Genomic DNA, 16,814 nt, shown 5'->3' on the forward strand with positions numbered 1-16,814 from the left:
AGCAGAACCACCGCTGGTTCCGGAAGCAACTCAAGACCTTCCTTTTCACTTCAGCTTTCTCTCTTCCTCTCCCTTGCTGATGTACCACACTGCTCCGCACACTGGTCACCTGGTCACCCTCTGAATCCGGCCCGAGGCTCCTGCATGTCCAGTTGCCCTCACACTGCCTCTGGGCTCCCCAGCACTTAACGATCTGTATCTCTGTATGCAACCCTACAGTCCCTTCTCTGTGCACTTATGAGCCATCCGCTAGCTGCACTTGTGAGTTAACTGTACTTCCCCTGTCCACTTCTCACCTTCCCTCTTCCCCACACTTGTGCGATCTGAATGACACAAGGCCTAGTAAGTTCGTTATTTTGGCCTCCCTTGTTTCCACCTCTTTGTCTTGTCGCGCCTAGAAACACTTGTGTACAGGCACGCTATAAATGCCACATAATATCACATCATATCCATACTCTCATGTGTATGGAGAGGATTCATTGTGCACTCCGACCTCCATGGAGTACACAGGGACTTCAAAATAGCTGATGTTGTACACGTGTCCAACAGCAATCACCATGTTTCAAATATTCCTTGCGCACTGGAGAAACATACAAATGGAGCAACGTGGCCCATTATGAATAAAAATCTGTGCCGATATGAACATACTCTAAATTAATGGAGGACCATGAGTGGGACACTTAAAAGGAATTCCTTCTCGCGACAACCTGCAAGCAACCCTGTATGCGCCTGCCGGTGCAGTAGCTATGCCTGCAGCGTGTGTCCCATCGTTCCAGTCCCTCGAAATAGACAGAGAACTAGGAATCCAAGGTTAAGTAAAACTAAAAGCTGGTGGCTATCTTAAGACAATTTAGATGACACTGTGTAACGAGCCTCAAAGACGGAGGGCTAAATGAAAATTCATCTTGAAGGTGACAGATTTCCACCGAGAGTTTGTTCTACAGACCGATGCATCTCATACTGGTATAGGGGCCGTCCTCTCTCAATGTCATGATGGGATAGAACATCCTATTCTTTATATCAGTAGGAACTTGTTTCCTCCAGAGAGAGAAAAACAACACCACCCTTGAACTGGAAGCCGTGGCCATCAAGTGGGCTGTAACCTATTTAAAATACTATCTTGACATGTTGGAAGTTCCGACTTATTACAGCTCATGCCCCTCTTAAATGGCTAAGCCTTTGGAAGGATACTAACTCCAGAGTCATCCGCTGATTTTTGGATTTACAGCCCTATTGATTTTCTGATGAACATCGCAAAGAAAAAGAACAGGGTAATGTAGATTTTCTTGCTCGATTTAGAATAGAGGCTGAGAAAACCAGTGACATTAGGGGAAGGGTATGTGATGAATCTAGTGAGATTATCACTAAGAACCCGATATGGGCCTTCTCTTCTGTGGCCAGGGAAGGGCAACCGCTACCTGATCCCGACCCTGAGGGTGGTATCATGTGGGAGGACCATTTGGAAGGGGACTCATATCAGGAAGAAGTAGTGACTTCTCCAATTGACTGTTTCCCTATTATCCCTTAAGTGCTAGTAGCATATTGTAAAGTAGAACAAAATAATGCAACTGCTATGAAAACCACTATGGACTTAAAAGCCCATAATGCATATGATACTGGGACCATGAAGAGTATGTCAGAGTCAATGAGGATTAAAGGTGCCACTGAACGTAATGAGCAGTCTCGTTGTTGTAGTGTGAGGCACATGAGCGGGTCATTTAAATCTCGGAATCCGCTACAGCTGGAAGAACGTGAAAACACTGAAAGAGTTGCAGAGGTAGCAGCAGTTCGAAATATGGGGTCTGCTGTGAAAGCAGGAGGAACGCCATCTGACGCGAGCTGAGAAGGCTTGTGACCATGCAGAGAAAACAATGCAGGAAGCAGCATTCTGGAAGGCTGCAGGAGGAGTGACCCAGCCGTATGGGAGACAGACTCCCAGCACGACATTGGCTGCTCCAGTGAAGCGGGAGAAGCGTAGACCCTACGGAGCTATCAAAGCTCCAGCAAACAGTCGTGCAGACTGCTAAAGAAATGTGGGAGTGGGCAGCAGAGACGCTAAAGAAGACTGGTGAGTTGCGGCAACCCTCAAGGTGACCCCAGGCGCTCCATGTAGGATATTGGGATATATGCAAAGACTTTGAATACCGAACATATAAATCAGACAAGCTGAAAGGGCGTAACTTCCCTGTTACGGGACACCAATTGGGGGAGACCCATAATCTGCATTGCCAACAGCCAGGAGGCTATCATAAAGCAGCACAAAGGCAACTTGGGCGCAATCCTCATTCTTTGGGATGCACGCATGGGGGAATCTGTAACCCACATTGTCACTAACCCGAAGACTATAAAAAGAGGCAGCCATTGTTCAGCGCTCCCCCACAAAGGATGTTCGTGGGGAGAACTCTGGAAAACATATTGCCATTGAAATCATTTATAGTAGTTTATCTTCCTGTCAGGTGAGTATAACAGGAAAGAAGAAAACATTTTGAAGAAGTGTTGTTGTGGCAGAAAGGTGTATAGGAAAGAACTTGTTTTTTCAAATCATCATTTGACAAACTGTGATATCACCAAAGTGATAGCTGTGCTATCCTGACAAAAAGCATTCTCATTGAAGAATGACCAATAGGTGGCACCGGCCACCAAAGTCATAAACGGCCATAATACATACCTCATCTAGATTTTGCTGAAAGAGGACCCACCACACACACTCAAATTGAATGGGACCACTATGCCAGATTCACAGTGTGGGAACTTCAAACTCAGCTTCATTGTGCTATTGGCAAATCCAATCACAATGGGAATAAGCCCATAAATGCATATGTCAAAAGGGCTTGTCCACCATTCAAATGATTAATTCCCAAGCACAGTATTCCATTCCATAGCCTCGTTAAGCCCCACTGCATGGGTATGTGATCCAAAAACATTCACGATTGATTGGTCAATGCTTCAACAAGGCACCCACCTTCATCACCAACTGATACGTTCTCATTATTAAACCACTTAAGATCATTCTCACAGTGGCCAGCCTCCAGATAATGATTTACCAAGGGAGCTGAGACAGTCCCTGTCTGAATACGTGACTGATGTTCAGTTATGTTATGTTATATAGTCTTTTAAAGCGGACGTACGCCAAAGGAATCTTGGCTCTGAGGCAAGTGAAATGGAACAAAACATTCATATAGAGGGTAAGATTTTAGAAGAGATGGGTCTTCAGGGCCCGCCGAAAGGCCAAATGGTAGGAGGTCACACAAAGTGACCATGGCAGTTTGTTCCACGCTGTAGCGGGAGCTACAGAGAAGGCACGGCCACCAGTTTTGATCCGTTTCACGCGGGGAACTACTAATACAGGGACATATTGGACAAATTTGTCCTGGAGATATTCAGCTCCTATCTTGTAAAAGGCTCGGTGCACTAAACACATAGACTTGAACAGGATCTGCTTTTCATTTAGAAGCCAGTGCAGCTGTTTCAGCAGCTATGCCATGTGGGTACGTGGCGGGGGAATAAGGACCACTCTAGCTATTGCATTCTGGAGCATTTGAATACGATTTATCAGTTAGCGTGGTTGGCCGTAGTACAGTGAGTTACAGAAGTCCACTGTACCAAGAACCAGTGCTGCTACCACAGGGGTGTTGGAATTGACCCGGAATAAAAGGGAGAACCTTCCGCAAGGTGCGCAGTTTGAAGTGACCTGATTTACAAACTGCACCCACCTGTTCCATCATAGCAAGAGTGGATGAGAACTTGACCCCCAGGTTTCTCACAACCGGAGAAGGAGAAGGAAAAGGACCAAGAGAGGCCAGCCAGAAATCAGGAGTCCAATAGGTAAGAGGACAGGTAGTTCCCACCACAAGGAACTCTGTTTTACTGCCCTTGAGTTTGAGCGAGTTATTTGCCATCCAGGCACCCAATGCTGAGCCGGGCCGCCGATTTGGGGCAAGAAAGATCCAAGCGGACCATGATCTACGTGTCGTCCGCATAGGAATAAAAGCAGAAGCCATGAGACATGATCAGGAGGAGAAGAGGACGAAAATAGATATAGATATTAAAAAGAATCAGCGACAGTGCCGAGCCCTGTGGAACTCTGCAAAACAAGGAAATGGAGTCAGAGCAAAAGGGTGACAAAAAGACTGACTGGGAACGGTCATCCAGAAAGGCTGCAAACCAGTTCAGGACCTGGCCGCCGAGGCCCGCGTTCGACAGACGGGAAATCGGAGTGGAATGATCTACCGTGTCGAACCCGGCCAACAGATCAAGCAAGAGAAGGGCTCCCACCCCGCCTTGGTCAACTAGGCGGGTCAGATCGTCCAACACGGAGTTAAGCACTGATTCAGTTCCTCTCCCTGGTCGGAAGCCTGACTGGAAAGTATCAAAGTACCCTGAGGTTTCCATAAAAGATGATAACAGGGGAGAGACCAGGGCCTCAAGTACTTTCATCAGAGAAGGAAGAAGGTAGATAGGACGGAAATTAGCCAACACGGCTGGATCCAGGGAAGGCTTCTTCAGTAGGGGAAGCACACAAGCATGTTTCAAGGATTTTGGAGTAGACCCCTCTTGAAAGGACAAATTCACTGCTGTAGTAATATGAGAAATTAAGAAATCCTGACTATAGTGCAGCGGCATGGACATGTCACAATATAAATGACATTACTTGATTTACAATTGGTATGTTTACTCACTTTCCAAGTTTTTTGATTATGAACAAATTCAGACATACCATTTGTAAATTTACAGACAGTGCAACCACCACAAGGGTGGTGTCCAATGACCGGTGATAGCCCTACATAGGTTCTCATATTGCCAGTCTTTGTGCTAGGCACGTACCAAGGACTGATGCAAATTCACACCACTCTTGAAGGCAAACATGGGTTTTGATATGTCATAATGTGCCAATGTTTGTCAATTATATTACTTAATGGGCTAAAGGTAGTCGCACATACCATTTGTTCAACATCTGGTATAGGTATATGAACGAGTAAATGTTCACGGTCATATGACCGAGCTCTTGTCATGGAGCATTTCAAATGTTTCTTAGAATAGTTTATTTTTGATAGCCTTTCTATCAAAATCTGAGCACGTTTATAAAACTGTGCAAGAGATGTGCAATTGTGTCTAGCCCTTAAAAACTGGTTGAAAGGGATTTTTTTGCGGAAACTCATAGGATGCGGACTGTGACCATGCAAGATGGTGTTCTGATATGGGAATTTTCAGAACAAGGATACCTATATCTTCCCATCTTTGTCCCTTAACCATAACTCTAAAGAGAACATCTCTTTTTAACTACATGTAGCAGTGAACTTCCGATGTCCACTATAGCTGTTCATCCAAGTCAGAAACATAGGGCCTCATTACGAGGTGGGAGGTAAGGGATTACTGGCACCGGTAAGGGCACCGGTGCCGGTAATCCCTTACCTCCCTACTACGAGTTCCCTTTGCGGGTCCTTCCTTAATGCCTGTTTTTTGCAGGCGTTAAGGACGGGACCCGCAAAGGGACTCTAGAGCTAATAACGGTACCACAATTTGCGGTACCATTATTAGCGCCTTCCCCATTCCCATTGAGCCCTATTTGGGCTCAAATGGGAATGGGGAATGGCCCTGGTGAATGGGGAATTACCGGTCCCTCCGACCTCGGAATGGACCGGTAATTGCTCCATTCACCAGGGAGGAGTCGGAAGGGTTTTGGAGGCAGCCATGGAGCTGATAGCTCCATGGCTGCCTCCAACTTCGTAATGAGGCCCATAATCATAGTAGGTGAATCACCTTTCCAAATGATTAAAATGTCATCTAGAGCCCTTAAAAACAAAGTTGTTTTCTCTTAATTCAGTAAGAATCAAGGTTTGAGATGTGCAAGCATGCCTCTGGGGCTGGGGAAGAGTTGGTTTTTTAGTTAACCTACCCTTGAACCTACAGTAATTTTTTCAGCCTGGTCCTAAGACTCCAGGGACTAGGCCGATGGAAGCTACTGGCCAGGTGGGAAGAGAGCGGCAGAGTGAACCCAGGGATAAGGGAACCCCCCTAAAGGCCATGTGTTATCTTCCATCCACCTTGATTCTAAACTGTGAGAAAGGCTGTCCGTCTAAAGCTTAAAAAATACACAGTGTTAGTTGCTACATACACAAGGAAAAGTGGTTACCTGCGTCTCACATCCTTTAATGTATGGTGCCAAACGTTGGGTGGAATATGAGCTGTGCTACAAGATTCAATCCACAGAACAGTCCCCTGAGCTTCATTCCTCACAAGGAGAGAATAATATGGCCTAGTACTTGAGAGTGGTCTTCCACACAATGAGGAATCAGGATATAAGACAGGTTTCAGTGTGCAAACCATTGGGTTGGAGTAATGATTAAAACAGAGGTGGATACATCTTGAAACAGGGTGAGGTTGAAGGTAAAATTAAATTGTTGATTTATTAATTGATTTATTGTTTATTATGCACCTATACACAAGTGTTGCAGGATTTACTGACAATGTTCAGTTTTAGTCTTATCTAAGGGCACTGGCCCTTGGTCGTCAGGTTTTCTATCAGTTAATGGCCAGGGTGGCTCTCCTCAAAGCCAACAGTGCTTTTCAGATCCTAGGATCCTTTCCTCCTGAGCTCTTTGAGCACCTCACTACCTTCTGAGCTCTTTGATCACCACAATGTCACTTACAGACCACTGGGTTGTGGCTCCTGTGACGCTACGTCAAATCAAAGGTAGTCATGGGCAAAGACTAGACCTCCTGGGTTGTGGTTGCCACCTCACCTATAAGTCTAGTTCTTCCCTATCTGTCCTGGGTGGGTTTTCAGGCCATCATAATTCTAGACCCAGACCAATAGCGATGTCTGACATACTGCAGTGCTTCTTTTCTCAGTTCGACCTTAAGTCAACCCTTGCAGGCACGGCTTCCTGGGGATCCATGGTCTTGTGTTTACAACGAGCAAGCCTGGTCTACAACACACAGCGGTCTTCCTCTGTGTGCATTAGTTAGTGTGTAAGGGGGGGAAACCTCCTGAATCCCACTGGATCTTGATCCCATGGGGTCTGAAAGCTCACCCCCTGCGTCTAGTCTTTTATGTGTCTTCAGTGGTTTTCCAGGTTTTGGCTCTTGGCTGTCAAGCTGCTTACCTTTTAGTGTTCCTGTGTGGGCAAATTGCCTTCATCATCAGTGCGATTTCCAGACCCACCAGATCCAGGTTATAGATCCCGCTATTAGTCATGATGTGTTGGCCCTTTCATTCACTGACCCCCCATGCCCACAAGGCTCTCAAATGTATTAGCTCTGGTGTCCTGGTTTTTTCCCCTACTTGTGTAGCACTGGTTTCGTTATTTTAACTCCTATGTCCTTTTCCACCCTATGACCCTCTTGGCCTGGCCAATGGTGGGTTCTCTCAGTTTGTGTCTTCCTGTTGTTTACTGTCCCTCAGCATCTACTGCCACTTCCCCCTTCTATATGGCTTTGGTGACTGGCTTTGAATCTCACTCCTCTACCTCTACTTTTCCTCTCATTACTTCTTCTTCTGGTCTTTCCCTTCTCCAGCTCTTCCTCACTCTTCTCTCAACTCCTTCCTTCCCTCTCCTGATCTTGCCTATCTCCAACTTGTGCCTCTCCCTCCTCTTACCACCTTTACTCTCTTCATCTGTGCAATGCCACCATTTCTCCAATCTTCAACACCACTGTTCTGGGATGACCCCCCTTTTATATTCTGACTCCTTGACTTAGGTGACTTCCTAATTGCCTTAGTGGAAACACCTTTGTGGGCAGTGAGGGCCACTTTTTTGGAGCTAGGTAGCCCTGTCATGGCAGCCACCATACTCCTCCATGGACCCTTCCTTCTCTTTGTGTTTGGTGTCATTCTCTCTCCAGCTTCTGTTGTTCTGAGTTTTGTGACCTATGCATTCTACCAATCTCATGCTTACCCCAGATAAGCTAGCTCAGGGGCTCCATGCACATCCTCTCTTTGCACTTTTCTCAATAAAAAATGCAAACCACGAGTCAGTCAGACAACAGTCACTATATGCATGTCTTTCTGTTCCTTTGTCAAGGTGTGGTGGGTCTGTGGCAACTGTTGAAGACTGTAATAGGGCACAGGACCCCTTGTTCACTATTCTTAGAGAGGCACAACTCCACCCTACTGATGAGGTCCAACCAGACCGAAATACGTGTCTGGGGTTGCTGTTGGTACTCTTGTTCAGAGGAGAATTGCCTAGCATTTCGGTGCTGGACTGCCCCAGGGCAGGACAAAGACTGATATGTTTGGCATATTTCTTCTCTGTGAAAGATAGTGAGCTAAAGACTCTGGGTAAGTCTCTCGTAACCAGGACTAATGTCTGGCAGAGGGACTCCCAGGACCCTCCCTTGTTAATTTGCATAGGGCACAGGGCCACCTTAAACTGTCTAAAAGAAAGGGATGGCACACAGCCTGTGGCCTTCTGCAGCCCCCAGTGTCGCTCCTACCCGATGTTCTAGCCTTAATGATCGGGCCTTGTCACATGTTCCAAAAGGAAGGCATGGAACACCCCTACACTGAGATCCCATGTCATGCTCAATCCCATTGAGTACCTGGTGGGTATAGGTCTGGGTCAATTTCCCCTATTTGTACTGTGAGGAACGGCATATAACGAAGTCCAATGAGTATAGTGCAGGCTATCACTAGCCATGGTTAATAAAACAAGGTCTGAAAGGTAGATTTGGGGTAGGGTCCAAGGGAGTCTCACAAAATGTCCTTGAGTATGCCCTTTCCTAATTAGAACCTGCAAGGGAAGCTGAAAGGTTCTCATTGATTGTTATGTCATCTTATGCTATTGGGGTTTATACTGCACCTGCTGCCATTTGCATGGTGCCCCAGCATACTTGAGAATTTGAAAGAGAGGAGTGTGGGTGAAGTTAGTGAGAATATAGGGAAACTGTAAGATAGCTTTGCAGTTGCATTGATGTGTGCAGAACCAATGTACCCTGAGCTCTGTGTGTTGGTCAGATAGCAAAGAGAGATGTGGGTCTGATGGGGAGCCTGTGTGCTCGTGGTGCTAGAATGCTTTGGAGAGATGTAGTGTACTGATGTTTGAGGTGTGTTGGGGAGTCTTCAATGTCCATATGTGCGTGGCTTATTTGAGTTCAGTGTGCTGCAACATAGACATTTAGTGTGGTACTGAGGGAAGTAGTCGGACACCTTGAAGGGCCAACTAACCCGAAAAGGCATGAAAGTCAACAGGGAAGTCATAGAAACACATAACAAAGACCTTGCAACCTGATGCCATGTCTGTGCTCTTACCACTAACCCCTTGCCGATGGTCCCATTTCACATTCTCACATACACTGTTTCAGCCTCCCATATAGCTACACTTTATGCTGTGTGCCATAAGGATATGAGAATTGGCAGGAAGGGGGCAGTCTGAAGACTCCACTCATTACCATTAACTTAGTACTAATGGTTATGTACGAGGAAGGATGTGTTGATCACAGCAATGATCATTGGACAATATGGGGGTCCCTGCTGCAGGTGAAGAGGTTCTTGTGAAACGGTGCAATTCTGTCTCGAAAATAGGTTTGGACAGGGTTGAGTAAGGACCTTTGTCACACTGGCGCTTGGTCTTTCTAACTACGTAATGGTTATGGGAGGTACAAAAACATCTGGTTTGGAGAAAGCTGCTTGAGATATGAAGATCTCAGGAACACCTTTCAACTTCCTCCGTATGTTGGTTGGCAGGATGAGTGCTGTCTTAAACCTCACTCTAACTTGCTCAGGTGCTGTGTGGGGATTTTGCTTGCCAGGCCATGGCCAGCATTCATTAGGCAATTGGAGCAGGGACCAGAATACCTGATTGTTTCTTCCAGATGTCTACCACCTTGTCTGCCACACGCCTCAAACGCCTCTCACACAGTGCACACAGCAACAAGCATCAAATAAATTAAATGGCCCACTCCTGTAAGCGCAGTATGTGAAATTTCTGGCTCTGCTGTACATATTCTGTAATAGTGAAATTAGCCCATGCTGTACTTTCTATGTACTTTCTATGTGGGTAGAAAGCTTGTCCTGCTGTGACGCATACTTCCTCACTGTGTGAGTGAAGCATGCCCTGTATTGGCCCATGCTGTACCCGTTCCATGTAAAAGTGAAGTTTCCCCTGTTGTAGCCCATGCTGTAACACTGTTAGTGAAGACTGCACTGCTGTGGCCCATGCTGTAGCTGTAGCTATTGCATGTGAGGGAAACTTGCCCTGTTGTGGCCCATGCTGTAACACTGTGCGAGTGAAGCCTGCACTCCTATGGCCTATGCTGTATCTATTGCATGTGAGGGAAACTTGCCCTGTTGTGGCCCATGCTGTAACACTGTGCGAGTGAAGCCTGCACTCCTGTGGCCTATGCTGTATCTATTGCATGTCAGGGAAACTTGCCCTGTTGTGGCCCATTCTGTAACACTGTACGAGTGAAGCCTGCACTGCTGTGGCCCACGCTGTATGTATTGCATGTGAGGGAAGCTTGCACTGCTCTGGCCCATGCTGTAACACTGTATGAGGGAAGCTTACACTACTATTTCCAATGAAATTAAATGATTCTCCAGACCCAACAGAGATGAGGAAAAGCTATGCTTGGAGGTTTTAGTTAGAGCACACCCAGTAGAAGCTGCAATGCTTGAGGAAACTCGGTCCAACATGGCTCTAGAAAACAACCAGTTTATAATCGGAGAAATGCCAAAATGAGACATAGCGTGGTGCTTGTGGAGATAAAGTAAGCACAGAGTAATCCAGTAGGGACTTCCCAAATTCCCCCTATCATTTTACAATGGTATTAAGGTGACTAATACCCCAACTCATTCTTTACTAATATTGAATGAATGCAGCACTTTCCTGGTGGGTCCCGGAACAATTGAAAAGTATATTGTATCCTTATTAACAGGTAAACTACAGATCACCTACCAGGTATGGATCCCAGATGAGACCAATCTCTACACATATATAAAGCAAAGGATGTTTGAACTGATGTGACACCCAAACCCAAATTGTAGCCCCATGAAGTAACAGGGTTGCAATTATAATCATAGGCCGTCCAACAGTTGTCCTTTAGGATAAAATACCTAAGAAACAAATATCTAGGTGGATTCTGAATTCTTTTTATTTAAATGGTTTGTTATGTATTTCTCATTCTTAAAAAGGGATAAATGGGTAGGAGTTTCCCTGATACCATGTTTTCATCATTTGCATGGTGGAGTGCAGAAAGTGCAGGGCAAAAGGCGGCATACACACGTTTACCCTGCACTCCACTGTGCAAAGGAGGCTTTTATTTTTTAACTGTGACTGCTACTTGCCATGCTGCTGCATAAAGCAGGCAGACCCGATAGGGATCTCCAGCGTTTGTGCTGGCATGAAAATCCATACTGGCGTAAATGCTGGATCATTTGTATGGTGGAACGGAAGGGAGGCGGCAGAAATGAAAGTTGTGTTTTGCCCCTCCTCTCCTCCATACAAATGCATGAAAATGTGCTGTGGCGTGATTGAAAACCGTTAAAGGCATACACCAGACCCTCTTAATAATGCAATTTTGTATATCTTTTCAGTGCTCCACTTTAGTTTGCAGCACTTGGGCTCCCTAGACGAATGTTACATTTGTAAATCATCTGTTCTTTTGTTTTGTCTCTGGTCTATGTCCCACGTTGTTCACACTTTCATAAACTGCCTCACCACTTGTTTGCATCTTTGTGCTCTTGTACAGGAACCCTTTGTGGGAATGCCTCGGCCATCTGTAAGTATGCTATTGTATCTAAGCTATGGGTGCTTCAAGAAGGTTGAGATGTAATTATGATGTGAAGTAATGTCGGACAGAAATGGTATAAGAACAATGAATCGCTTAAAGTGAATAGAACAAATGAAAGTTGGTATTAACCAGAGGTGGGTGGAAGGAGTAAGGCACGGAATGTAATATTTTGGTATATAACAGTATACTTTTTTTTCTTTTTCAAAAAGTTTGTATAAACTAAATGAAAATAAACAAAAAAAATAAAAATATGCTATTGTAAGTAATCTGCAACTGAAATCCCTGTTCTTCAAGTGAATAGAAAAACAAACACAAATCCATATACAGTAGAAAATAGAGAAAACAACTTGCTGAGGCCTTGAGCCAAATGCTATTAAAAGCCAGACAATACTTAAAAGAAGCTGTAAGAAAGTCACCTGCTGGGAGTGTTATCCCACATTTTACTGGTACCGGCACAGACACTAGACCATGAGAGAAACATAAACCCTGTGAATCTGACCCAGTCCTGTAGCAGGCTTCATCTCAAGGATGCAGGGTTATAACAACTGCAGCCTGAAAAGAACATAGGTGCATGACGTGAAAATCTGTCCACAAGAGACCTTTAGGACAACAGTGGGAAACTATGTAGGCTTGCCTCAGTAAAAGTCTAAAGAAACCCCTAGATCAACAAAGGTCACCTGGAAGATATTGCCCCATTAGCAGTATGTCACAAAGCTACGGAAAACTAGAGGACCCAAATCATTGGATTCATTCATCCAACACGGCCAAGTAAATGTGTGTTGTGGTGAATTGCAGGATTCAGTCACTTCTCCACAGAGATGATCCTTTCCCTGTGAGTCTAGAAAGGTGAGCCCGCTACGCGTTACCTTCCCTAGAGATAGATGCAAGCGGGCCCTCACCAGGAGAGACTCCCCCCTTGGGGACAAGGACTCCCATTCTGAAGAGGAGCTCTCTGAAGCACTTACCTACTACCCACCAAAACCAGCTTCTACCAGAAGACGACATGCGGAACATGCCAATGTTTGTTATTGTGATGTAGAAACATTAAATCAAAGTGAGGAAGAATATGTATGTAACACTGAGAAAAAGATTGTGTGAGTAATACAGAGTACTCAGGAGACAGTGAAGAAGGACTTTGCCGTCCCGCTGGGGAAGACCCAGCAACATGTCCTAAATCAAGGAGGAGGAGTCCTGTTTGAAGAGCGAGAAGTCTGGGAGTTTTGAATCAGCTGCGAGTTGAGATAAGTGAGACTGGGACACCAGTTTCCCAGCGTGGCAGGTAGCTGGCGTGCAAAGCCGACACAGCAGAAACCAGTGAGTGAAGCTGAGGGAAGGAAACCTCGGGCTAGCAACCAAAGCCTAGGTGGTGGCGTGAACGTAAGGCAGTGGTCTCTTGAGTCCGACAATGACACTGAGACCACAGACCCGTTCACATCATGGAGTGGGGGCGGGCAGGTTGGAGGGGGGGAGGGAGAGAGAGGGGGAGAGAGAGAGAGAGAGAGAGAGAGAGAGAAGAGAGAGAGAGAGAGAGAGAGAGAGAGAGAGAGAGAGAGAGAGAGAGAGAGAGAGAGAAAAAGAAAGAAAGAAAGAGACAGAGGACCATGAAGTTGACTTGACTAATCCCATCCTGGAAGCAGGCCCAGTGATGCTAACCCCAAGAGAAAGAGGTAATGGGTAAGGTGCACGACCTGTGTGGGATACTGAATATAACGAATGGAAGAGGCATACTTTTTTCAGTGTGGACCTGAAGTGAAGATTACCACTGAAGAGTGAGAACGTATATGAAAACACTTATACTTGTCTCAGTGAAGAAGGAATAACGGAGAAAGCCGTGAATTATTATATGAATCCTGATACCCGTACTGATAAAGAACAATATAGAACCAAGAGAATCATTACTGGAACACTCATACTCGCCCCAGTAAGAAAGAAGTAGAAATAAGTGAGATTCATAACAGGAACTCTCATACTCGTCCCAGTAATAATGTAGAAGTGGGAATAAGTGAGAATCGTTATTGATACTTGTCCCAGTAACTAGCACATATTAAAGGAAAAAGAAAATCCTTTTGGGAGTGTTTCCATCTGTGCCAGCCATCGGAAAAGACTGGACAATGTATAGAGAAAAAGTGGCAAGTGTGATAAAAAAGAGAGCGAGACAAGAATAACCTTGGAAGGGTGAGCCAAGGTGTCAAAGACACAATCGAGAAATTGAAGAACCCAATTTCGGAATTGTACTAATTTCCCAAGTTGCCAAGAATGACCTACAAATAAATTGACTTTGCTGGAAAGCAGACCACAGGAGAAGGTAGTCTTTCTCCTGTGCCTCAGTTTTGATGGTGATAGGGACAGAATAGGTTAGTTTTGGACAGAAGACAGATCTCCCTTTCGGACTCACCAATGACTGACAAGCACATGAGTTAGTTTGTGTTAGGTAGGGAAAACCCCTAGTTTGTGGGAAATGCAGGAGTTTACACCTTTTCATTTGATAATAAAGTTTTAAAATGAATGAGACAATCCTCTGTCCTTCTTCTGACCCACCACTTAAAACAACCCTGATATTCTGGGACAGAATTCTGTGTCGAATAGGATCTGCATATTGGACTAAACACACAGGCCTCTGCTAAGAACATGTTTCAGTAACTTTGAATTAATCCTCCATCCGGACATTGTTTTCTAAGCATCTCCTTTTGTGTTTTAGTTGGCGTTCCCTAGTACCCAAAGATATTTTGCCAACCTGGCTCTAAGACCCCAGGGACTGCGTTGACAGAAGCTATATTCTAGATGGAGAACAATAGAGGGAATGCAAGGAAATGGGAACACCCTAAACAGTGGAATCCTTCTATCCATCTTATTCCATACTATCAGCGTACACTGTGGTAGTTGTTACATAAACACCACCATCCTACTGCCCCATCTCAAACACCAGGTTCCTTGCAAAACTCATTGACCGAACCGCCTACTCTCAACTAAATGCCTTTGTGGAAGCAAACAATCTCCTAGACCCCGCCCAATCAGGTTTCAGAACAATGAATGACAGCAGACAGCAGACTCCGTGGGATGCGCCGCACTAATCCTTCACGACCTATCAGTCGCCTTTGACACGATAAATCACTCAATCCTCCTTGACCGCCTCCACTCCCTAGGAATTCGTGGAACCCCTCTTAAATGGATAGCATCATTCCTCAAAGACAGGCACCAAATAACGACACTCTCCAACTTTACCTCCCAACCCCGACCAGTCGACATGGGAGTCCCACAAGGAGCATGTCTATCCGCCCTCCTATTCAATCTCTACCTGATCACCCTTCCACCAATAATTCGTTCACACAACATCCTATGTTACAACTACGCCGACACTCAACTAATTCTAAAATTCCTGAACTCGAAAACCAACTCCCAACCCGACCTGGCATCTTGCCTCCTTAACATAGAACTATGGATGACCCAAAGCCACCTCTTGTTAAACCCCTCCAAAACAGAAATCATGGTTTGCAGCAACTCCAATCTTCTTCCGCACCCACTATCCTGGCCACCCGCCATGGGCAACTCACCGACACCCTCCAAATCTGTGAAAAATCTTGGATGCACCCTGGACTCTGACCTAACACTCTCGCGCCAAGTCAATAATGTCTCAAAGTCCTGCCACTTCCACCTCAAAACCCGTTGGCGCATCTTTCCATATCTCTCATTTCCCAACAGACTCTCCGCGGTCCAATCCATCGTCATAACAAGACTGGACTACGCAAACCCCATATACCTCAGAATCCATGCCTACCAACTGAATAAACTCCAAAGGGCACAAAACGCAGCGGCCAAATTGCTACTTGCGCTCGGCCCAAGAGACCACGTCTCCCCAGCCCTTAAGACACTGCACTGGCTTCCTGTAGCCCATAGGGTGGCTTTCAAAACCCTATGCCTCTCCCATCGAGCACTGCATAAAAGTGGACCTCAATATCTTCAAGACAAGCTAATTCCTTATCATCCCACTCGCACCCTAAGATCAAGCTCAGCCGGCCTCCCAGTAATTCCTAAGACAAACTCGGTCAGGTTAGGCAGATCATCATTCTCGGCCCTGGCCCCAACCCTGTGGAGCTCGCTCCCACCACACATCCGCCTAACTGAGGATTTAACGTCCTTCCGCAAACTACTGAAAACTTGGCTCTTTCCCTAAAACCATCCGGTCTTCCAAACTAACACCATCACAAAAACACCACCCAACAAACTACCTGATACGAGAAACCGACAACTAATAAACTTCAATGTAAACTGTAAAGACATACAGAACTAAACAAGTAATGTAGATCAAAACAGTGAAGTGGATAAGATGAATAAATCATTGGGAAAGTAAATAGATCTAAACTGATGAAATGGACATAATGAGTGAGGAGGGAACATAGTGAATGACATGGATGAAATAGTTTGAATGGATGAAGCATATAGAACCGATGAATGCACTTTGTGGAAGAGTACATGTGCGGAAGAACAGACAACTAGAAAGATCAAATGAGTATGGAGATCGGATGAGTGTATAGATTAGATGAACATACTAAAGTCAATGAGTGTGTAGAGTGATTCGGTGTGTAGAGCGGACGAGTGTGTAGAGATGATGAGTACGTGTAGAGTTGATGAGTATGTAAATGCAGAAAAGTGAATAGAACGAGGGAGGGCGTATACTGAACGGACGAACGTATAGACCGGGTGAACGTTTAGACCAGACGAACGTGTAAGAGCGAACAAGCGTGTAGAGAGGATAAGCATAGAGAGCAGATGAGCGTGGAGAATGGATGAGTGTAGAGAGCGGATGAATGTGGAGTGCGGATGAGTGTGGAGAGCGGATGAGTGTGGAGAGCGGATGAGTGTGGAGAGCGGATGAGTGTGGAGAGTGGAAGAGTGTGGAGAGTGGAAGAGTGTGGAGAGCGGATGAGTGCGGGACAACTGAGTATGGAGAGTGGCTTAGTGTGGGGAGCGGCTGAAGGTGGGGAGCGGCTGAGGGTGGGGAGCGGCTGAGTGTGAGGAGCAGATGAATGCGGGGAGCGGATGAATATGGGGAGCAGATGAGTGTGGAGGGCGGGTGAGCGTGGAAG

The sequence above is a fragment of the Ambystoma mexicanum genome, chromosome 1p (assembly GCF_040938575.1).
Source record: "Ambystoma mexicanum isolate Mex_15411 chromosome 1p, UKY_AmexF1_1, whole genome shotgun sequence".
Taxonomy (NCBI): Eukaryota; Metazoa; Chordata; class Amphibia; order Caudata; family Ambystomatidae; genus Ambystoma; species Ambystoma mexicanum.